The sequence below is a fragment of the Fringilla coelebs genome (assembly GCF_963513975.1).
Source record: "Fringilla coelebs genome assembly, chromosome: 5".
Taxonomy (NCBI): domain Eukaryota; kingdom Metazoa; phylum Chordata; class Aves; order Passeriformes; family Fringillidae; genus Fringilla; species Fringilla coelebs.
The window spans coordinates 9482273-9507724 of NC_140033.1; the positions used below are offsets into that span (position 1 = coordinate 9482273).

At 37.8% G+C, this 25452-nt stretch overlaps 1 protein-coding gene across 1 annotated transcript in view; it reads left to right on the plus strand.

Moving 5' to 3' along the window:
- Window positions 1-25452, plus strand: part of PCLO (piccolo presynaptic cytomatrix protein) — a gene marked incomplete at both ends in the record, with an annotated part of 319291 nt that overhangs the window by 76677 nt on the left and 217162 nt on the right. The gene's annotated exons all lie outside the window — the stretch shown is intronic.

Consider the following 25452-nt stretch of genomic DNA (forward strand, 5'->3'; position numbering starts at 1 on the left):
TTCACATCCCTCTCTGGAATGAAGAGAAGCTGTGACTGCAGGATCTCTGTGGGAAGCTTGTTGATGCGCATCAGAAGAGATAACTAAAATCTTGAAACTGTGATGATGTTAAAGACAAGAAAATGTTCTTATTCATATGGTTGCAGCATCTGTAGTGTGGAATAATGGAACCAGAAACACTTTTAACAGGAAGCAAAAAATACTCAATTCCACTGAAATATGGGAAAATACTCAACATGAAGTTGAGTATTTTCAGGTTCTGTGAAATGCTTACAAAATTCACAGGACAATATTAGAATAGCACTAGTTCTCAAATTGTAAAATCATCAGTCAGATTAAGTTAATTGCCCTGGCTAAACAAAACCTTTTAAGACAGAAAAGGCCTTCTGAATGAAAATACTTTTACTAATTGTCACAAGCCTATAAGTAAACTGTTTTACCAGGCCAAATTGTCACCTTGAAAACTGAGGCAAGAAAGGAATCCTGTAGTGTCTCCAGCATGAAAGGACACTTCAGAGCATGACTATAGCACAGTGAAGGGCAAAACACTGGATACCCCAAATGACCACCAAGGTGCAGTGGTAAACAACAGAATTGGATATTACCTGGCATGACTGATCCTAACTCTAAGGATAGTTCACATGATCCTTCCTCAGATATCAATTTGCAGGTTGCTTCATAAGGAGTCAGCTGGTGTGTGTTTTTATGACATAGATGTGATCTTAACCACAAACCCTACTGTTGTAGCCATCTGGAAAGTTGTGCCATTTGACAACAGATGCAAGTGTTCATAATCATAGAATCATAGAATAGTGTGGGCAGGAAAGGACCTTTAAAGGTCACCTAGTTTGCTATAAGGTCTCCCTGCAGCCTTTCTTCTCCAGGTTGAGCAACACCAGCCCTCTCAGCCTTTCTTCACAGAAGAGCTGCTCCAGCCCTCTGATCCTTTTTGCAGTCCTACACTGGACTGACTGCAGTGGGTCCATGTTGTTTCTTGTGCTGAAGATTTCCGAGTTGTCTTAGAGGTGTGGTATCACAAGAGCAGAGGGGCAGAATCACCTCTCTGACCACTGACCAAGCTTCCTGTGGTGCAGTCTAGGATACAGTGTGATGTACTCACACCTTACTAGTTCATATCCAGCCTTTCATCCACATCCAGCCCCTCCACATTCCTTCTCAGCAGGGCTGCTCTCAGTCCCTTCATCCCCCAGCCTGTATTGATATCAGAGATTTGCTGTGAGCCGTGTGCAAGAGCTTGCACTTAACCTTGTTGAACATCATGAGGTTCACATGGGCCCACTCCTTGAGCTTGTCCAGGTCCCACTGGATGGCATCCCATCCTTCCAGTGTGCCAGCTGCATCCCTCAGGTTGGTGGCTTTAGGAAATGGACTGAGGGTGCACTCGATCCCCCTTTTCACTGACAGAGCACTGGTCCCAGCACAGACCCATGAAGGACACCATTTGTCACTGGGACATGGAGCCACCACGGTCTGGATGCAACCATCCAGCAAATTCCTCATCTACCAAAGAATCCACCCATCAAATTCATCTCTCTTTCCTTTAGAAAGGATGTTTTGGGACACCATGTCAAAGCCCTTAGAGAAATCCCGGTGGTACAGGAATTGTTCCATTGCTTCATAGATGCTATTAGTCCGCATTAAGTATTTTGCTGTCAGCAGAACTTCTGCCTGATACAGAGCCTTTATAAAGTGCAAATCTCTTGATTCAGAATGGTCTTACAAGCTTAGTTCTGCAAACTATGAAATAAGTTTGCATTCACTGAGAAAAATGAAGCCACAGAGACACAAATAAATGCCAGCACTGCTGATGAAAGTAGTTATTTTTAAGATGTGATTGTTCAGCTTCACATATCTTTTTTTTTGTTCCTTCCTGTTACTGAAAGGGAAGCCACGAAGAATAATACAGCAAAATTTCTTAGACTTATTAGATTTCTCTAACATTTCTCAGTTCTTTCTGAAGCATTCATGTTAAAGATTTTGCAATGATTTTTGCATGCAGCCAAATTTTACTGAGAAGAAACCTTAGATGGCAACACTGTTTACATGAGCTGTCAGTTTTGTATAGCAGAGTTTTATGATGTGGTGTTTACATACTCAGATCCTGCTCACATTGAGAGATTTACATGCTGCAGCCCTTTTCTTTCTATTTTTAAGGTTTACCAAAGGTTATTAACAGTTTTGAGGACTCCTATCAAAGATACTCTCAGTCCTTTTTTCTCTAACTATTGTTATATGTTTTTATTTTAAGAAAAATCTTTCTGAAACTGAAAATTTGTCCACATTTTCTGGTTGAGCCTTGTCCAAAATAAATATGTCCTTATTTTCACTGTGAGGAAAAAAATATATATTTTCAAATACATTTTTCTCCAAAGTTGAGGAGTATGTTCAGTACTTGCAGGTTTGCAGAACATTGATAAATTCTGTACCACAGTGACATTGGCATTGTATGTTGGCATTGTATCCTGAGCATCACAGGATTAAGGGTGGTGTATTGTAGGTGCCTGCTTTCTCACATACCCTTGCATCATCACATGAAATTAGAGCTTGAATAGAGTATCTAGAGCACCAATTTTCAGGGTATTATTGACTCTAGACATCTAACACAGGAAGATTCAGAGTAAGCTCTTCCTCTGTGTCACCTCGTAGAGTTGCTAATACCTTTCCTTTTCCTTCACAAGGAAGTGTGAATAGTAACTACCTGGCTGTCAAATAAGGGTAATAATATGTATCACCTCTGGGGAAAAAAATTATTTGGGATAAGTTGATAGTCTTTCAGTTTAAGATTAAGAATGAGGAGAGCAAGAAGATAAACTGCTTTATGCAAATTGAAGACTGCCTCTCAGCCCTCTCCAGAGACATTTTTCAAGTTCCTTTCCATACCAGACAACATCACAAAGTGGCTCAGACCTGTGGGTGAGGTGGATGCCATGGTAACAAAACCAGGTGAGTAAAGCTTTTAGTGAACATTTTCATAGAATCTGGATCACGAACTCTCTGTCAGGGTTTAGATCACGACTTTTACTTGTGTTCTTCAGAACTGTAGGGTATGTGTACACCAATACACAATTGGTGTAGATTAGTAATTGTTTGACATGCTATCTCTCTGTCTCTGTTTCTGTTTTATTTGAGGTTTACACTTGTGATTTGGCTTGGTCAGGAGGGAAGTTTGGTTAGATGATAGTAAGTGTGACACTTTATCCTGTCCTGACAGATGCTGTATCACCATCTTGCTCTTAATAGAGGAAATACAGTGTAGCATTAACTGCCTGGACATTCTAAAGCATGGACAAATGGGGTTAGTGCACTGGTGAACAGTTAGTGCACTGGTGGACACTGAAGCCTTTCAAGAAACAGCCCTGGGAAGATTTTAGGGCATTGCTTACTGGAGGCAAAAGGCTCTGTGATACTCAGCAGGTTTGTTTGGCTCAGGGCCCTGCCTTAGCAGCACAATAAAGTTCTGGGGTACAAAGGATGCACATACATGCATGCACATGACCTGTTTTCCTTTGATTTGTCTTTCTCTCCCTCCTGTTTGATTCTGCAAACGTGAGGAAATTTTTTAGCAAGATGCACAAGCATCTGTTTAGCTATGCAGCTTTTTCCCTCTTAGTTAGCATCTCTGAGATTCTGTAATTACACTTCTGGGTAAAATAGGCTGTCATGATAACTTATGCATGGAATGCTATATTTAAAGTAGTGGGCCTCGTTCTTCTTAGATTTACACACAAAGCAGAGGTAGGTCCTGATGGAATAAATTAGAAAACATTTGGTCTTCCTCTGAGAGAAATAGTTGAAGTTCATTAACTCATACATACAATATGAAATTGACCAAATTTTAGAAAAAAAACAGCTAGGGAAGATTCCTGTTTCTAGTAGAATATGGAGACTGGATATTCCCATGCTTATTCTGTAAGATATGCACTCCTTTTTAGGCCAGCAGGTCTTTTGTTCAGGTTGTGCTACTGACCTTTAAACTGACACATTAACAATGGGGAGGAATACAGGATTGGCAGATGCTGTGGTCCCAGTATGGATTACTCATTTATAGAGCTTGAGAGTGAGATTGATGATCTTGGGAGCATGTTAAAGGGGATAACCCAGAAGATTATTCTAGTGAAAAATATTCCAGAGAAAAACAATTGCTAAGAGAAAGCGAAAGATAATCTAGAAGACAATGTCTTGTAGCATCTTTATGGTTTTCTTTGCAAAGTTGTCTGGAAAAGATTGTTTGCTCTAATCTGAATGCCTATCTTGCAAAATACTTATCAGGCTGATTCCAGCATGAAATTTTGATATCTGCTGGACTGAAATATTTAAAGGATAAGAATTAAAGTTGATAGTATTTTCACATGACAGGCTGTAAATCAGGATGCCTGTTGTGGTTAAACCCCAACTGGCAACTCAAGCCCCATAGCTGCTTGCTCACTCCTCCACCAGCAGGACTGGGGAGAGAGAGTCTGAAGAGTTCAAGTGAAAAATTCATGGGTTGAGATAAAAAAAGTTAAATAGATAAAGCAAAAGTTGTACATGCAAGCAAAGCAAAACAAGGAATTAGTTTATCAAGTACTCTGTAGCTTTCTCTGAACCACCTCACCTGCCTGTTTATATTTCTTATGCAACAAAAATTTAGTACAACTGCAGTTCCCCAGATTCCTGATAAAATAGAAAGCAAATCTTGTTTCTAATTACCCTGGAAATAAATTTAAGGAGCAACACAAAGAATGTATCATTAATTTCTGTCAGGATGCCAATCTAGATATTCACATATTCACATATTCACATTATAAATATATATATAATTTAGTTTGCCTTCATATAATGGAAGGCAAAAAACTGCCTAATTTCTATTGTCACTAGCTCATCCCCAAAAATAATAAAAATTTGAGCATGATTTTATAGGAAAAAGATTTTTAAAAAAGATTCATTTAATATGGTTTAGTTTTGTTATTCCTTATGTAGGAATTAGCGTGGAAATACCCAGAATAGTAATACAGGCAATATTTGTAAATTTCCCTTTGGCTAAACAGGAAGGAGAAGTTGTTTTATGTCATCAAAATTGCTGACAAATTTTCAGGCAGCGATTCTAGTGCATGACCAGCATGAGAATCTGCTGGTGAGAAGCCTCAGTCACTGACCAGGGGAGCTTAGGAAGCTGCACAACAGCAACCACACAGTTTCTTGTGAAGGCTGCCACTTCTTGACTGGGATTTAAAATCTGGATTGTAGCAGAGATTCCAATGTGCTGTTTCTCACTAACTAACACTTGCTTTTTATTTCTCCTCAAACTATAAAATGTCATTTCCTAGGTTTGAAATTTGAATTTCCTAGTAAAAGTCCCTATGCAAAGGGATTTTGTATATATTCAATTGTTCTTCCACCAGTATGTTCACACTAAAATTAAGATTAAATAAGATAACTTCCTAAGATTTTTTTAAACTTTAAAATGTGTGGTCCTCTAATTTATGCCTTTGAAAATTGTTATCTAATAGCTTCTTCTATATTTAGAGATTGCTGCTTTCTTAGTTTTCAAAAATATATTAAGAGAAAGAAACATGGAAGTTGTTTCTGGAACACACAGTGATAGGTATAGGGTCAAACTGGATTACAGGATTTATATGTTGATATCAATACTCACATACAATATTTAAAATTTATGGTATAGCATGTATTCAAACTTTTCAGACATGAATTTTATGTTACTGTTTTTGCTTCACATTGAAGAACCCATGTGGAGATGCTCTCCCATAACTGATCAGTATTTTTCTCTATGTTTTCCTCAGAACTGTTTTGGAGAAAAATATGTGTTTTCCATGGGAAAACATAGTTCTGTCAAAATGACAGTTTAACTGGATTTTCAGACAGGCAAGAAGGTCAAGAGAGGTCATTAGGTTTTCTTGCAGAAAAGGGGTGTGATAGAGTATGATCAGGTAATGTAATAATGCTTCATTTGGAGTGTTAGCAGCAAAAGGATACGATGAAGGTGGATAAAAGCAAAACCAAGATAAACCAAAATTATTTAATTCTGGAGGGACAGATGAATATCCAAGTAATTTTCTCAAAGTACCTCCTGGTAGAATTTCAGACAATTCCTTTTCTAGATTGTCCCTCTTTAGTCAGTTTCAAATAATTGTTTTGACTTTCTTTAATCTTAAATCAAGAGGATTTTTTAAGCTCTTCTGGAAAGCAACGGCTTTTTTTTTAGGTGTCGGATAGTTGATAGTTTGTCTTAGACTCACTTTAAAGAATTATAGATTTCTTTCTGTAATATTTGCATTAAGGTGTCTGCAGGCATTATCTGAATATTTATCATCACAATCAAAGTCTAATTGATTTGTATATTAAAACCTTGATTGTCTTTAGGGAGTGAAAGTTAACTGCAGATCTCTAGGCAGCTGCTATCACCTCTTGTTTCAATTATGTTCTTCACAATTATTTTCCTTTACTAGATGCATCTGTATAAACTTTGCCAAACATATAAATCTTTTATTATAATACATAATATATTTAAATATAGCAAATGTATGCTTGTTAGTGGAAATAAGCAGATGGCTAGTATCAATGTTTTCTTCACATGTTTATATACAAGTCATGTTCTCCATTCTCTTTGCATTCCTTATTGTCATGTGTGTCCCCAGATTCTCCATACACAGTATTGTAATAATATTTTGACACTATTATATTATTTCTGTTAATTTTTGTCCTGTATCTTGTTCAATTGCCTTTTAAATTTTTTTTTAATTCATTCCTCATATCTCGTCAAGGAGTTAAGGTAAACTGAGTCACCTTCTCTGCACTTAATTGTCTCTTCTCCTTAATCACCATAGCTGCTTTGAACAAAAAAGCAGAACTAACCCTGCTTTATTCAATCCTTTAACTTTCCTTTACCTTATTGGCTGTATTTTTTCTTTTCCCTCAGAAATTGAAAAGATACATTACATGAGCACTTGCTGTTTATGAACTCAGCCAGTGCTTGGAAAATGGGAAGTATGCCCAAGAGTATGGAAAAGCTAGTGAGAACTGGATCTCCCAGGAAGCAAAATCCATGGCATCACCAATCTGCTTAGCCAATTATGAAATAATCTGGTTAGAACTAATACCTGCCCATAATATGCCAGTTTTCCAGAAACCACATCAGAGAAATTAAACTAAAACAAAGAAGTAAGGGAAGAAACAAATGTAAAATAACTTCAGATTCTGTAAATCAACTGTGAAAAATAAGCCATGAATAAAATTTAGAACTGCAGCTATGCCTGTGAAATTGGAGAAAATCATGACTTTGAGAACTTATCCAGTTCTTCCTGAATAGCTGAAACTGGATATGGCCTGCCTTAGCTTTTTCTAGGGTCTGTGCTGTGGCATTTCTTGTGGATTAAAATTCCTAAGCGTAGAGTTGGTTGTTCAAGGAAGTTTAAATCTTGGCAAACTTAAGTTCTTGGAGCATTTCTATTTGCATGTAATTATTTGAGGATCTTATAAAGGATTTAGTTAGCAATGGGACATTATTCATAAGTGCCTTGACAAAAGAGTGTTAAATAGTTACAAAATACCCTGAAAATTTGCAGGTGCTGCCTCATGGTCATATCATACATATGTGATAGCTTTCACCAGTGAAATTCAACCAACTGTTGGAAGTGTATTTAATCTCAGCTTCAAGATTTGCTTTGTTCTTGCTCCTTTGTTTTTCTTTGCATTTCATATCTTTATAGGTAGTTTTTTAATGGTGTTTCATACCATACTTTCAATAGTACACACAATATGTGAAATATAATTTCTGGATCTATCTAGTCACTTGTGACTAGATAGAAATTTGTCCCATTGTCATTAAATCTTCAATGAAGATGAAGAAGCATTAGGAATCACTACTCTTGCTGCAATATTGCACATGTTGCTTCACAAACAACTGATTTCTCCAGAAGCACTGGTCATGAGTGTATATCCATCAGATCACTCAGACAGAAAGATCTAGCAAGTGTAGGCCCAGGTGAAATGAACTGTAATTAAAACCTGCTGGTGGCAAATTCATTCTATTCCCCCGCTTTTGTAAGCTTCCAAGATTAAAGGTGAAACACAGCAATAACTGCTCATTAGTTGGAGTCATTGTGCAAGTTATCTGGTACCCCCTTCATCCCCACCTCTCTGGGCTTTTGTCCCTTTTTTCTTGCATGTCCCTAATTTCTTTCCTTCTCTTGCCATCTTTCATTCATCTTTCTTTACACTCCTGAGTTTCCTTCCATTATTCCTTGCTCATTATATACTTCAGAATTGTCAGAAAGAGGGCCAAAACCAAGCATTCTTAGGGGAAAGAGGTTACAACCAAATTAACATGTAAACTCTATTTGATGTGTAGAATCCAATGAAGAAATTATGCATCCTGGAAGAGCAGCAAAAAAAAGACCATAAAAAATTTAATTGAACAAATCAGGAATCAAGACCTTCACACTTCACCTCATTTTCCCTCTGATTTGATTATTATTGTGTGAGAATATTTTCTGTGGTATTACTTTCTGTTTTGTCCTATTTTAGAAATGTCAAAACACTAAGTGATTTCCTTAAGGAAAATATTTTTCCACTCCCTAACTTCCCATTTTATGACATAATGGAAGCAAATTATTGAATATACATACAGTTCTCAGTTTTGTCATATTCAATTTACGTGGTTTGCTGAAGCAAAACCTTTAACTTTTACACAGTAAAATGCTCCATACAGGCTTCTTTATAAACTGAAAATCAAACTATTTTAAAATGAGAAATATTGAATCAGTTTTACAAAACTTGATTGTTTGATTTCTGAGAACTTGGTGAAATTTAATGTGTTTGTTTTTTAAAATAAAATTTAAAAAATAAAGTGAAAAAACAATTTTAAAAGGAGTACTCAGAACTTTTAAAAAAGCTCAACCAAATAAGCAAATGATTTTTTTTTTTGCAAGATATTCTTGATGCTTTTTACTCTCAGAAAATAGAATAATGATGCATTACTATTTAATGTATTTTACTATTACCTTGACACCTTGTGGTGAAAGAGAAATTAAACTTTTTTTCAGGAAATCTCTTTTTCTCTGCTGTGTTAGGTTCTGTTCAATCATTTCTACCATTTTACCTCATTCCAAGTTTTTATTTCAAAACTAAGATCCTCATCTTCCTGTTCATTTCCAAGCACCTGACATGGTGTGAGGACTGTGTTGGTGTTTCCCTGGCAGAAAAGTGAAGGTGCATGATCTGCCTCCTATGGTGTGACATAGTAGGAGCCTTTCTAGGCTAGAGAGTCATTCTCCAGTCCCATGAGTACATAAGTGGAAGATCTTCAAACAGGATGGAATAATAAATCAGTGTTTCATCTGTTAGGGTTGTTCTCTAATTAATTCCACTTCAAATGAGAGTATCTCCATTGAATCTGAGAAATGTAAAAGAGTGGTAAAGGTACAAGAGGAGGCCCAGGCCCCAGGATTGTGTGTTCAATCAAATTAGTTGAGCAGATGGTGTTTAGAGAGGAATACAGAAAACAAAAGGCTCCAGGGACATGAAACTAAAAACTCTTAAACCAATGCAAAAATAATAAACAATTGTATAATTTTATTTTAAGTGAGGAGAGGCCATGGAGGCTAAAGGTTCTGAAGAAACTTTAAAATCATTTAAAAAAACCCAAAAAGTTGCTAAGGAAGGTGTCATACATGAGCATGAGCATACTGAATGAGAAAAATATAGGTGTGGAAAACACAAAGAAAGACCAATGGAAGGGCCAGTAGGGGAAAGATCAAAGACAAGAAAAAAAAGACAGTGAGAAAATATCAATCCAAAGAGTTTCTTTTTTCTCTCCTTTTCCTCTGCACTTCCATCATCTTAGGCACAATGTCCTGGCATTGCACAGCATCAGGCTGTGATCACTAGCAGTTTTTATTAGTAATGTGTGCACATGTGTATCCAAAGGAATTCCTTCAAAGCCTAAATTTTAATTATTTGGCACTTTTTCTTCTGTGATTAAATGGAGAAACTGTCACCAAACTATGCAAGATATCATATTTCCCCTAAGCAATCAAGGTGATGAACCATTCAGAACAGCAGTGTGAAAGCCTGAATTGCCATTTTGTGAGTAAATTCTTATTTAACTTTCAAGACATTTTAGATCAGCAAATGCTTATACCTTGGGGAAAGAGAAGTTTATGAGCAAATCCCAAAGTTGTCAAAGGTAATTTATTGAGTTTGTTGCTTCTTTTATATCAAATATAGGAATCCATAGGTATTTTGTTACACATATAATGACAACTTCCTAAAAAAATATTATAATTTTGTTTCTTTCCAAATTAAAATCAGAAAAAGTCACACTACCTCACTGGAGCAGCACACTGTAGTTTTAATTGACTGTCCATTGAAGACTTGAGAATATCTTTGCTAATTTAGAGATATTTCAAAGCCTACTGAATATACTATCTCATACTTCATGCAGCAGTGTTTTGCTTTTAACTTTTCAAATGAGGATGAGAAATTTTCATGAAAATTAAGAAAGTGAGATAGAGTTTCATGAACATATATTTGCTGTTTTCAGTCAGATTTCTCTATTCCACCAAAGCCTAGTAGGGTTACTGACACAACTAATCTGCAAAGCTGTGCTTTCAGTGTGAAACCAGACAGAGAAATACTTTAATTGTCTGCTACTATATTAATGTCTTAAAGAATACTCAATTATTCCAGTAGTTCTCTTCTTCTTGGTAATTATCCTTACTCTCATGGTCTGGTCTACCGATTGCCTATGATGCCTCTTCTCAAAGATGTCTTGTTAGAGGGTACAAAAACACTAATGATGGTTTTTGGCTCTCAGTTTTTAGTAGTATAGCACTGAAATAAATATTTGCAGGTGGACATTGCAATCATCACTTTTTCGAGCTTAATGAAGAAAGCTCAAAATGAACTTCATTATTGAACTCTGCTTTGAAATCACTTTGTAATTTTTCACAGCTTGTTGGAAAGGTTTATTGTTTTGACTTGATGATTGAAGAAATCTATTTGGATTTATGGAAATTAGAATTCAAATAATATGCAGTTCACATTTAACACATAAGAATATGTTGCTGTGTGAAAATTGTGAGGCCTGCTGGTTTAATAAGCCAGTTTATGTAAACAAAGATGTCATTTTTTATTGTGCTGCAGCAAGTCTGTGATACAAGAATAGATAAGCTATTCTTGGATAGATAATTTCAAAGCTTCAGTTCTCTGACTCCCATCATTATTATAGGAGAAAAGTCATAAAATAGCTATGAAGTTGTATTCCTGGTCCTTCCAAAAAGAGGATGCATATTGTTTTGATGCATAAATTTCAGTGTCTTTTCTCCCTTTATTTTTTTCCCCAAATATATACTTTTATATTATTCCTGACACATTATTCTTATTCTTAGAAAGTCTTTCACTTCCAGATCACCAAGCATGCATCTTTTTATTCTTTCCTGATGATGCAATCACTCTAGTCCAGCTTCCCAGGTACTGAGCCATTTCTATTCTACTGTTAGAAGTACTTTTGAGCCCAAATTTTGTGAAGTCTTATGCCCTTCTGCAAAATTTTGGCAATGCTTTCTCATTCTGAATAGTTGATTTTTTAGTGTCATCCTCATGGTTGGAACAGTTCTTTCATCCAGAAGCAAAATCAGTGAGGCTGATTTTCCCTGGGATGAAGGCTCTCCATTCTTTCATGATGTATCAGTTTGTGGCCCTACTTTGCAAAGATGTACACATCTTTTAATTATGCACTTTGAGAATCTGATTGCTCTTAATGGTGCTAAGCAAAATATGTAAAGCAGTGCAAGAAGTGTATTTTTCCAGGCAAAAAACTGTATTTGCAAATAGAAAACCAGAAATAACATAAGCCTTATTTTTTTTTAATTCCTTTAATGATGTCAGAGCCCTTTGTATGGAATTATCATTGACTGCACTAGGAGTCTATCCATAAAATATAAATCATTATAAAGCCTCTGTGCTTTCTTCCAGAAATAAAACCTTCTCCCTTCTTTGTCATTGAAAATTACTTGTAAAGGGAGATAAATAATAGTTAATAATTGCGGATAATAAAAAAGCCATTCTTTCATTTCAGCATCAAAAACTATTTTTTAGAATGGCATTACATTTATTTTTCACAAAATGAAAATATTAAAAATTTCTGTGGTCAATAAAAAATCTTGTGCAGACTAAACTCTTATGTCAAAACTTGTTTCTGTGGTCTTACTAGTGTCAGTAAAAATAAAAAGGTTAAACTCTTCACCTTCCATAGCACAGATTATTCCTGTTTGGCTGAGATTTTCATTTCCACTTTGAACTCTCATGTTAAATGCTCCTTTTTTACAGGGGGACTGCTGTGAAATGATTATCAGCTTTGATACCTTTAATCAACTTTCATATGCTAAAATAAATCAGAACTTTTGGTAGTCTTGCATATTATTTCATTAAGGAAGTGTGATATTCACTCACCCTGAGGCAGACATTTAAAATCAGTTGAATTAATCACACCTCTCTGGGGACTGTAGGGGCATCAAATGGAGCTCTGATGGCACACATTTGGGCAGAGAAAGCCATTGCAGGAATTTATTTTTTTAGGAATTTTTTTTGCAGGGGATAAGGCCAGTCCCAAAATGAAGTCTTATGTCCAGGAAGAGTGGAGTGTGACTCCAGTTACATGGCACTAGAATTGATGTCTGCATTTCCTACACACAATTAATAATAATGAATTCAATGCCCTAAAGTTAATGAAGCCAGAATTTGGTCTATACTGACATTAGCATATACAGAGCAACAGACAGATCACTGTTCTTATTATTAAGGAATTGAAATTTGCCTCAAATAAAAATTAAAAATAAAAAATCTAAGAGGGCTCAAAATGCAAATTATGATTCAGTATCTTTGTTTTAATAATCTCCTGAACTGAAATGTATGATCTTTTATTAATATATTTTATAGTAATATTAGTATAAATGTCTCTTGCAACAAATGAAAATTTGTTTTCAAATTCACTTGCATACAAGTGGGATGTCATGGTGTTACTAAAGACTAATTTTGGAAATAATTTCACCTCAGTGCTAGTAGAAGTCAGACTGTGTTATGTAAAATTTTACAAAAAGTAAAATTTCAGTGCTGTGTATGCTTTGTTCACAAACCCTGTGTAAGTATACCTGAAGAAGCAATTAAACTATGCAAGGTGAAATGCTTCACTGAGAAAATTCTTGTATGGGCTATGCTTAAGGATATTTTGGTAATCAGTAAAGGACAGAGGTGATTGATACCAACATATTCCCATTTTTTCTTTCCTGTGATATAATAATTATTTCTGTGATTAGTTATATACTTCCTGAACATGACCTGGCACTTTTTAAAGCCATGAGTGGAAACCAGGGAAGTATTGTCCACAGTAATTAAATTCTTGCCTCCTATTGTGCCACCTTTTCTAGCATGTGTATACAACCACACTCACATATGTGGTCTGAGCCATACAAGGCACCACTGCACTCCAGGGCAGAAGATGAAGAAACAAATACTCCTTGTCATATTGTGTAATATTATATAAAGCATTCATATGCTATAAAAATAAAGTGAAATTAATCCATTGCAGCCTGTCATATGATATAAAAATAAAGTGAAATTAATCCATTGTAACCTGGTTCAGGAATTACTTCCATAATCTGGAAAGAGCAATGAGATTTTACAATTACAGACTGCTTTCTCATGTAAATAAAGAAACTAAAGAATTACTCACAAATACTGAAAAAATCTGTGTTTACCTTTATTATTAACCATAAGTGAGTGAATTTTGCTTCAATAATTGTTCTTCTTGTTTATGAATAGGAGCTGCAACTGTTTATTTCTATGCTTATGTTTCTAAAGTCAGAAAAGCCAAGACTGTTCCTCTTACTGGAACTTTTTGGAATGTAGGTGTCTGGATTTCATGCACCAGACATTTCTTCTGCTTATCTTTTACTAATGGCAATTGAAAAAATGTGGCAGATGCCAGTGAAGTAAACAGAAGCCAATATCTGTATGACTTTAGATGTGAATGTCTCAGGCCAGATATTCATTGCTCCCTAGGCCATGGCTGCTATGAATTTAGCCTTGATTCCTGAATTGAAGGAGGCTGAAAACCAAGTAAGACCTGCTAGTCATATACATTTCTGGGGAAATTCAAAACCTTTTTGTTCCACAGGTGATATTTACCATATTATAATTGTTTCTCAGTAATTGCTAAACTACATTAAAGTGGGTGCTATGTACGTGAAAGGCTTTTTTTAGTATTTTTATTAATTTTTAAAGACTTATTTTCAATAAAGTGAGCTTCCTTAGAACATTATTGCAGTTAGAGCCTCTCACACTGCTAGTGCAGTGAGTTAGTAGGTTGCTCTTCCCACACCATTTCTCAGCCTCCAGGAAAGCCCCACACCCTGGCTAGTCAGAGTATGATCCACTGCCATTCCTGAAGCTGTTTTACCTGAGTGCTGTACAGGTTTCCTTTGATGCCTTGAGAGGCTACCTTGAACAGAGGCTAGACAGTGTGAAAGGAATAAAGTAGGTATTTATTAAAAAAGGCCATCAAAGGATAAACCTTGGGCTTTGCCTTTAAGAAAAAACCACATTTGTTTCTCGTTTCAGTGACTGCACGTGCCCACAGGAGCCTCAAAACACCTCTCGTAGGTTGTGTCCAGTGAGGTCAATCCATAAAAGTACAAAACTAAACGAAAAGATCAAATAAATGCAATGCCCAAGTTCAAGAACATACAAGTAGCTCCCTGACTTCAGCTCAGTTCCTTGATCAATTTTTAAAGCGGTCTTGCTTGTGTGCTGGCTTTTCTAGGAAATTAAATATTAAGAGCTTGTGAATCCCTTTATCCTGGTGCCTCCATTTTCTTTGCTGTGGTTGGTGAGATGTTCCAGATGAAAGCTGTAGGCTGGATGGGCCTCCACACCCCTTCCTCTGGGGTTATAAGAGGAGTGTTGCCATTTTGTCCATCTTGTCAACAACTGCTTTTATTGCACCTCCCAAAATTACAAACGTACATTACCAAATATTTCTGAAAACATGGCAGATGCAATTGCCTGAGAGATATCAGCTGAGATCCTCTTTTTTGTCTATTTTCACTTCTCTTTCCACTTTCTTCACAACATGCTCTTCCAAAAATGCTGATCAAAAAAAGACTGGTTTTTTTTGTTTTTTTTTTTTTTCACATCTCTGCTATGTATATGCTGGCTTCATTTGCAAAAGTTTTGTATCTCCTGGGCATTTTCTTGGCTTATTTTCATTTTGACAATGCATGCAACTGTGTGTTTTGTTTTTGCTGTGCTGCTGCTTTGAACTCTCTCTGCCTTACTGCCGCAGGTTTTTTTGTTTTGTATTCCTTTAGTATTTTGGATACTGTCTCATGCAATTCTTTTGTCACTTGTTATAAGCCTCATTTTATTAGACAATTTCTTTTGCTTGGAAAATTTTAGTTTGCTTTTTGAAGAGTTGATTCTAAGAATTCTAACTACTCTTTTTATTCTTGCTGGTCCAAATCATATCCTCCTTTTTTATTAGGAACTTATCTAGTCTTTGCAAATTGCAAGACTGTTTTTTAAACTTAGGTGAGATTCCATGTGTGGTATCATATGCCACATCAAATTGCAAATTCTTCTTTAGCCTTCTTTCTCAGAACCAGCAGTTATGGGACATCAGGCTCCCCAGCATTCTCCCTTTTTGCTGAGGATGATTGCTTCACAGATCACAGAATATCCTGAGCTGGAAGGGACACATCAGGACTATGGAAGTCCAGCTGCTGGCCCTGCACAGGACAACCCCAAGAGTCACATCATGTGCCTGAGAGCATTTTTCCAGTGCTTCTTGAATTCAGGCAGGCTTGATGCTGTGACCACTGTCTGAACATCTCTGGGAGAATAATCTTTTCCTGATACCCAACCTAAACTTCTCCTGTCACAGTTTTAGGCCATTTCCTCGACTCCTGTCACTTGTCACTGCTCAGAAGAGATCAGTGCCTGCCCCTCTGCTTCCCCTTGTGAAGGAAGCTGAAGACCACACTGAGGAGCCCTCTCAGACTCCTTTTCTCCAGGCTGTACAGATAAGATCCCCTCAGGCACTCCTCATAAGGATTCCCCCCCAGATCCTTGACCATCCTTATTCCCCTCCTTTGGACATTCTGTAATAGCTGAATGTCTTTTTTTTATATTGTGGGGCCCAAAACTGCCCCCAGCACTTGAGGTGAGGCTGCCCCAGTGCCTGGCTGCTGATGTGCCCAATGCCCCCAGGACAGGACTGGTTCTCCTGGCTGCCAGGGCACTGCTGGCTCAGGTTTAATTCTCCATCGACCAGGTCCCCCAGGTCCACTTCTCTGCTGCTCTCCCAGCCTGTGCACACAGCCAGGATTGCCCATGCCAGGTGCAGAATCAGGCACTTGCCCTCGTTAAACCTCACATGGTTGGTGATTGCCCGTCTGTCTAATTTGTCAAGGTGTCTCTGCAGAGTCTCTCTGCTTTGGAGGGAGTCACCAGCTCCTCCTTATTTTCTATCCTCTGCAAACTTAGAATCCCTTCCAGTCCTGCATCCAAGTTTTTGATGAACATGTTGAAGAGCACAGGGCAGAGCCCCGTTACTGACAGGTCCCCAGTCTGATGTCCCCCCATTCACTAAAATTCTTTGTGCCAGACCCATGAGCCAGTTGCTTACCCATCCCATGATGTGTTTATTCAGCTCTGTGCTGGATTTTTTTCCAAAAGAATACTGTGAGAGACAGCACTGAAAGCTTTGCTGCAATCCTAAAAGATTACATCAACTGGCTCCCCTTGATAACTAGGGGCGTTACGTTGTCATAAAAGGAAATCCGATTTGACAAGCAGGACTCCCCTCATGAACCTGTGCTGGCTGTGACCAATGCAACTAAAGAGACATTTTTGTTCCCATCTGTGTTACTGTTGTCTTCCAAATTCCCTAGGTTTTATTGCTGTGGCAAACTTTTAGCTGCAAAATCCTTCCAGTGTTCTTTGACACTTTCCTTGTGAGTATACCAGTTGTGGGGTAGAATCCCATTGCTGATTTTGGTGCTTCCAGAAAATCTGCCTGATGCTGTGGCCTCTGAAGTAGCTCTACTGAAGCCTCTTGGCTGGCCTTGAATGGCACAAGTTGCATCTCTGCAGCTAAAATTGCTCACCCTCCTGCAGGAAGGAGCCTTGCAGTGGTGGGGGTCTGTCTAACACTGTCTTCCAGACTGACCAGTTTTTTACAGAGGTAATATCAAACCAGGATGCATGCTAACAGCAAAAACGGGTGGAAGACATGGGCCTGAGTCTGTTCCATGACCCTGTTAGTTTTACTGGACTAGAAGCAGTGTCAATATTGGTCAGTAAATTATATATATGTGGGAAATCTAACTTTTGAAAGATTCAGTACCTCAGGAGAAAGAGCTGATTTGCTCTCAGGAGCTGAAACAACAGCGTTGCCTCCCTTTATAATCACAAATAGAAAGCACTTAGGCATTCCCCAGGACAGAGGGAATCCCACCTTCAAATATCTTTTAAGCTTTATTTGAAGCAAAGGTATGAGCTTTGATCTCCCATCTCTGAACCCTTAGGCTTGCCAAGTCAGTCTGTCTATATCTGTAGTCCAATGAATATTTAATTATTGAAAAGTGGAATAGTGCTTACAGAACACATTATGGTGTCTGGTTACAGTCTTCCAGCTGAAAAGTGAGTCTAATTTTAATACCTGACTTTGCTAATTTATCTGAAACAGTCTAATTCACTAAGTAGTAATGGTTTATAGCATTTGAGTGAAAATAGAAGGTTGTGGACACCGTGTGCTAGGGTAAACTGATGGTATCTTGCCTTCCAATTTGGCTTGTTTATACAGAATTAAAAAATAAATGCTTCTGACATGTTTCTCTTTTCTGCATTGCTTTGGAACATTATGTGCCTTTGGCAGTTTGCAGTTTTGGTCTAAGTGCTGTCATTGCTTTTGCAACTTTAATCTTTTAAGATAATTTAATTTCAGCTGACTTTTTAGATTTTTCACTAAGACATCATTTAATTAGTGTGAGTGTGAACTGGACTTTCCCATTCAATTGAATGATTTATAATTATCATTCTAATTTTTCTGACAAACTGCAATAGTACTCTGCATTCTTTTTAATCAGTTTTGTTTGTGATATTTATTTTTTTTTTTGTTCTTTTCAAGTTGTTCTTATTTGTGTTCTTCTGGTAAAATGCAGTAATTATATCTTTATTAATCCCAACCTCTGCCCTCTTAATTACAATTAAGGGAATCCATTTATTATTATATTTAGATTTCTGGATAATTTAAGACAAGAAAAATAAAGTGGTTTTTAGAAGCTTGCATTATTGCCTCACCCTCTCCTTTATTATCCTGCTTATGTCTGCAAAATTCAAGAATCAGATGGAAACTAGAAATAACCAGTTCATAACCTCCCATTCAGTCTTCATGCTTTTAGATGGGAGAACCTTTCTAAAAAAAGTTTCTGTAGTTTCTTTTTTCCAACCATATTTTAATGTGTCCTCTATGAAGTATTCTGTGCAACAATAGTGTGATGACCTGCTCTTCTGTGTTCCTGGAACTATCTTGGGAATTCACATAGTGGATATTCTATCTTCAGCCTTGTAGGGCTAGAAATAAATCTCTGTGCACATGTGGACAAAAACCAAACTAGCACCACAAAACCTTGTTAAGCTAAAGAAGGTCAACAGATGGAGAGTTAGTTTTCATCTTTTGTCAGAAAGTCTTTATCATGCTGGGTATCTCTTGTTTACATTTCTTTGTTTATTAGCATTAAAGCAATTACAAGATAGTTCAGGCAAGTACAGACCCTAAATTTTTCTTTCCTGGGTGATTTTTTGCCTGCAGCAATAGATTAGTGTTGCTTTGGGAGGTGAAGTAGTTGGTGGTGTTTCCCCTTCTGGCTGTGAGCCAGCACCTTTCCCAACACTAGGCCAGGGGGAGCAGATGTAAAATAGTTCAGTGGCAGCTCCACTCACTTCTCCTTTCCCCTGAGAGCTTGAGAGAGTTTTCTCTCAGATTCATTCTCTCTCCTCCATGATGCATAATTGGAGATGGACCAAGGAGGGCAGGAACTGCCCCTCTCTGCTCACCTGGAGAACAGTGTTGCTGCTGTTGGGTGTTACCCTTCTCAAAAGCTACAGGAAGGACGAAGAACTGGCCAGGAGAAGCAAAAAAAGAAGGCAAGGAAAAGTAGTGGAGCACCCTGGAGGAGAGATTTGACAGGAAGATGAAGCACAGGAGTAGCTGCTGTGAAGGCATTTTCCTCATCTACACAGATGGCCTTCCTGCCATCATCCTAGATGCAATCATGAGAGTTTAATGCTTGCTATTCAGATGTATAGCTTCAAAATTAATATCCTATTTACTGACTTTTAAACTATGCCTTGCAGATCAGTGGAGCATTTTGGAGTATGGAATGGAGTATTGCAGCATTTTGGAGACCTTTATTCTTAGGGTTGGGTTATTGAGACCCTAATGAGTGGACCAGTTCCCCTGGTTACAATTGATTGACTGAGGAATGTACTACTGCTTTTCAAAAGCACTGACATCACTATTACTTATGGCAAATAAAAACAATATGTGCTATTGAAAATATAAAGCTGTTTGGATAGCTGTTGTACTTAGAGACATGCTCAGGCATACCTGACAACTGACTGTTCTCAAGTTTAGCTTCATGTAATTTTTCTTCTGTTTCATTCTGCTGAAAAAACATTCACAGTGTCAGCTGGTACTCAGAGATCAATGAATCTCACCTTGATATTGCCTCCACCCTGAGAAGTGATGCTCATGCAATAGCAAATATGGTTTTATTTTTCTGTTTACTCCCTGACAAATGCAATGAGACATCCACCCTTCCCTTAATTGTGTCCTGTAGATCATAAATGTGTCACTGAATTGTGAGATATGTTTTTAACTCACTGACAAGAAAACGTAGTTTTTAACAAGAATTTAGACAGATGTGGAACAACCTCTTTATGAAAAGTTCAACAGCTAACACACATTTTGCTAAATTAATTACAATTTGACATGGCCTGCTGTGAAAGAAAATTCTTATGAGGTCTGATGGGATGAGGTTTACACCTTAGTATCAAGCTCTTTAAACATACAGATTTTGATTTACTCTCTATATTTATAATGTAAAGGGGGAAAAGAACTTTAATTTACTACTAGTTTTCAATAGAGAATCAGGAATTACATCATTAAACACATGTGGGACATCAACATTTTTGGGGGATGCTAAAGATATCTTGCAGGTTCTGAGGAGCACCAGGGAAATCTGGCCTCCAAGACACTGAATGTGACTCTCTTATTTTGTATTATCACATTATTTCCAATCCCAGTTTAATAATGGGAAATAAAGAATGTAAATAAGAGAAGTATTAGTTTGTTTTAGTATTCATTCTTGATATTCAGAAGTTTTAATTTAACTTCTGCTTTTCTTCATTGATAATTGGAATTGGGGATGCTCATGAGGTAGTTTTTTGATTCTGATTATCTAGTGAATTGGACAACATAGGAGATACTGAAATGACAAAAGCCAGATGCATTCTTCTATTACCAATTTTCTAAATAGGGTTGAGTGACTGGAATGACAAAGGAATTGGCCAGCTGAACATGCTGGCCTGATCCAGGCCTGGCTACATTGCTTCCTTGTCAGCTGGGTTCCCCCTGTGCACTGTTGTACAGATTTGTTGCACAGTTTTAACTTCTCTGCCTGCTGCTCAGAGCCATATTTAGCAACACTGTGATCACTGTGCAACCAGCAAACAACTTTGGGTATTTTTCCAAAGGATTCCCTCCATTTTGCTATAAAAGATAGCAAAGAAATCCATTTTTTCTTTCTGTTTTTCTTTATCCCTCATCCTTTTCACTTGCATTTTGAGCTTCTTTATGGCTGGGAAAGTCAGAGATGAATTAATTATATGTAAATATTGTGTTACACTTATGTTCAGTAAAACAGGGCTAATCTGCACTTCATTAAGCAGCTCACTTTATAATCTTAAAAAAAAAAAAAAGAGGAGGAGGAAAGAAAAATTCTTGTCTCTCTTTTACAGACCTCAGTAAGGACTTAAGAGCAGATGCTGTTGTGAGATTTCATATTAATAAAGCTTGATTGCATTTAGTACATATCTGCTAGATTACTGAGCTATGACTTGTCAAATAAATACAGCACAATTTGTGATAGCCACTTTATAATGGAGTTTATTCCTTTCTAATTTGCACAATCTAGTCATTCATAAGAAGTTCCCTTGACACTGGTGTCAAGTGGCTTAATTCATTGCTATTGGATAAATTATTTTATTTTTGTAAAAACTCTACACAAGGCTGGTGAACACAGTGTCTGAGTATCTGAGTTGGTTTCCCAGAGTATTATCACAGCAGGGAAGTTTGGGGATCTGGTTTTGCTGAGCAGAAAGCTGCTGTATGTGGATCCTTCAAGTTTTGAGCAATATGGTGCCTGAATGTTTCTCATCTGGCCACAGGACAGGGGTGAAAGCTGGCTCATGTCTCTACAATTGAGGCCAAATCACCAGCACACCCAGGGCTCAGTCCAGACCCTTGGAGTGCACATCCTCAGGTGACACTTGGACATCCTTAGTGTTTGACTCTAGAACTGGGGTGTGGGGGAAATGTGCATTTTTATGGGACCTTCCTTTTGCTGCCGTGGACCACCACTGCCTGTTCCATGCTCTTTTGTGCTGCAGGAGATGAGCCACAGATGATCCACAGGTTTGAGGGGACAGCAGAAGGGCTCAGGAGCAGTGACACCAGGCTGTGGGTTCAGGGTGATGGGGTGTCAGCCTAGCAGTGTAGGATGGGAACTGTGTGCATGTGGTTACTGTGGGAAACCTGGCAAGCCTAAAATCACAGCCTTTTATCTTCCATGGCACAAGTCCTCACTACTTCATCTTCAGCTACATTTATAAAGGTGATTTGAGTATCTCCAGGGGGTGCTGAGACCTTCTTGCAGAAAACAACATACTGCCCTAGAACGGAACTGTTTCACCCAAAAAAGTGGTCACAAAAAGTGGTCACACCCATACCTGGGCCAGGCAAATTCCCAGTGTGCTCATTGGAGATGGCTTGGGAGAGTGCTATTCACATGATAAGAAACCAAGGCTAATGGTCTGTCAAACATTTAAATGACATCAAGTGTTGAATTTTTGTGACAGAAGGCACTTCTAGCTCTCCCTAATTTGATATGGTCAAAGCCTCTGGAGCTTTGATAAAGCTTCCAGCTTGTTTAGAAAGTTTGTGCAGAAGTTGAGTTTACCCAGATGTCCATGATCCACGATAACTTCACCCCTGTGACAGAAATTACATTAATCCTCTTTTTTGCTGTCTTGATTAACTGTCACATCTAAAGTTGATCCCAGCCTCGAGGAAGTATTAGTTTTTGGCAGGGTGGGGAGATGTGGAATGTAAAGATAGATTTGACAGTAAGGGTGCCTTTTAGTTTTGCAGTGGTAAAAATAAAAATAAGATTTTAAAAAAAGAACAAGAAAGAAACAAAGATAGAAATCTTGACTCTGGTGATTCTCATTTTGGTGGGATCTGAACTGTTCTGTTGCTGCTGAATGAGTCACACATTTAAACCAGCAGAACTGCAAAACAGGTTGTTGAGTTGAATCAAACAAGAGATTTATGCAGACTTGTTGTGCTTCAGAAGAAAGACTGTAGAAAGCTTATTGAGGAAATGCAGTCTTGCAAATGCTTTCTGCTGTCGCTTTTGATGTTCCCAAATACAGAAGATGTCAGCTTAAAAGAAGAAATGTTCTTGGTAGGGAGTGTTGTTGACTATATGAGAAATGGATTTGTATTATAGCACTCAATTCCCCTTGGAACGTTAATACAAGGAAGTGCAAGCTATTTTATTAAATCATGGATTCCAGCATGGAACCTGTCAGTTCTGCCAAGATGTTGTATTTTTAGCACTTCAAAGTTGCTTGTCATGCTCCCACATCTCACCTGCAAATTTTGTGTGAGAAACAATGAAAAGTAGTTCAGCAGTGGCTTCAAGTGTTAGGTACAAACCTCAATCCATTTATATAAGCAAGACCTTCTAAAATTATATTTTAGTTTAGTCCAAACAACTGCATTTGGTGAGGCTAGCTGATACAATGCATTTTGGTTAATCCTGTAATCTAAGAAAATTAATTTGCTGCTTATTCATGACGAATATTTCTTTCAAAGAACTGGGGAGGGTAGGGAGGTGGTATGGGAAACACCAGAAAAACTAACAATACATTATCTTCCTCTTGGCACATGCATTTGCTCAGTCATAGATAACCTGACATTTCCCTTTGAATGCTTCACAGTTGGAAGTTCTGGTCCTTGTCAAGAGAGGCACACATGCCTCTATGCTTTGGGTCACTTATAATTCCACAAGCAGAGAAAGAGTCCAGGTGTTTAAAAATCTCAAGGTGTAAGTCATTACAGGTACTTGAGTGACATTGGGACCTGCTGTTTCATGCTATAGCCAACTTTTCTGTAATGTAGCTCTCAGCTTTTCAGTGTTCTCATGTCTGTTACTTACACCATGGGCTTTTTTTAAAGTCTTCCATGTGCTAAATAACTGAGAGCCAAACTGAAATCTGCATAGAAACATGAAGCATATTTTTTGGAGTACAGAGCTGAGTTCTCTGCTTTTCTCCCAGTGCTTTATGATTCAGATATTCTTTCTTTCACTCTGACCAAATTACTGACATGGTGGGCTGAGCCAGTCACGTAATGTGGAATCTCCAGTCAGTTCTCATTTCCCATTTAGCAAAAGAGACAGGCACCTCTGAGCAGTAAACTACAACAGCAGAGGAACTTTATCTTCCTGTCACTCAGCATCAGTGATCCCTTAACCCTCTACAGCAGGATGCTGTTAGGCTGGTTCTGCTGGGAGCATCCTGTCTTTAGGGGCATGAATTTGGCCTTCTCCCTTTTATCTGGACTGCACATGCATTTCAATCCACCAGCTGGAAACCAACTACCTGAGCTGATCACACTGCCTGAGTATCATTTTCTTAGAGATAAGTCACTCTTCCAAGTTTTGAAGGATCCACATTGTACATTGAGTGGTGATGAGAAACTGTGCACTGCAGAAAGATGCTTGACACTAACCTAGTTTCACATTTGTAAATCTTACCTGTCTTGTCTGAAGTTATTTTTAATTTACACTGTTACAAGGGACCAGTTTCTTTTTGCAGAATGGTTTTCTTATTAACTTGTTCCATTTTTGGCATGGCAAGTTGTCTTGAGAGAAGTTATTGTACAAGTCAATATCCCCTTTTCAATATCCTTCTAGAAGTCCCAAACCTGTCTTCATCCTGCCAAAAATTAATTCCTGTAAGTAATTAATTTTTTGTGAGTGCTTCCCTTGAATTCCCCTTATTCACCTACGTTGGAAATTATCCCAACATTTATTGCAGAAGAGACTGCTAGACACAGTTTGGGGGCTTTTGGTGGTTTTTTGGGGGGGTTTCTTTTTTTTTTTTTGCGGGGGGTGGTTTATGTTTGTTTGTTAAACATCTTCTCACACAGAATCTCGAAGTTGTTGAGGCTGGAAGGGCTCTCTGAAGGTCTTGTTCAATCCTTCTGCTGAAGCAGCAGCACTGGAGCAGGTTGCTCTGGGCCGTGTCCATTAGGTTTTGAACAGCCACAAGGAGCGAGACTGCACAACTTCTCTGGGCAACTTGTGCCTGTGTTCAACAACACTGACGGTAAAAAAAAATTTGCTTATAATTAAATGGAAATTCCTGCACCTAAAACTTGTGGCCATTGCCTCTTGTCCATTCTGCCCTTTGGACTCATCCTGGAATAGCAACAGGCATCCATTGACTTTGCAGAATTCTGTTGAATCATAAATGCAGGATTATGCAGGCAGTAACTCAAATGTTTTTGTGCTTTATGAGTTACCACTCACACTTTGTGTAATATCTGCAGGTGAAGGGCATGGTGTTTATGGAGCTAGGACTGACTTTACTGATCAAAAAAGAAGTGCCACTAAGGTCTGATTATTTATTTCTCATCACTTGAGTCCTTCTTTGTCTCTTTCTTAAACTCCCAGAATTACAACACTTTAAAGCTTCATCTTAGTATGGCAACATTTTTGAAGTAGTTGCATTTAAATTTATTTGGGTTTTCCTACCCACCATTTTCAGAAGATAGAGCTGGGTGGTCATAAGAAGCTAACAGGTCAGCCAAGTGAGACAGTGCCAAATTGCAATGTATATTAGATGTAAACCCAAGTAACTCAGATTTCATGTGTTAAAGTGGGCACTGAAATGATTACTAAAAGTAGAGTGGAGGTGAAATAATTTTAGAGGAGAGTCAGAAAAGGAGTCCATTTCTTAATGAGCATTTTCAATATAGTTTTGGAACAATAAATTTTGATCCACAGTTCTGTATCCACAGTG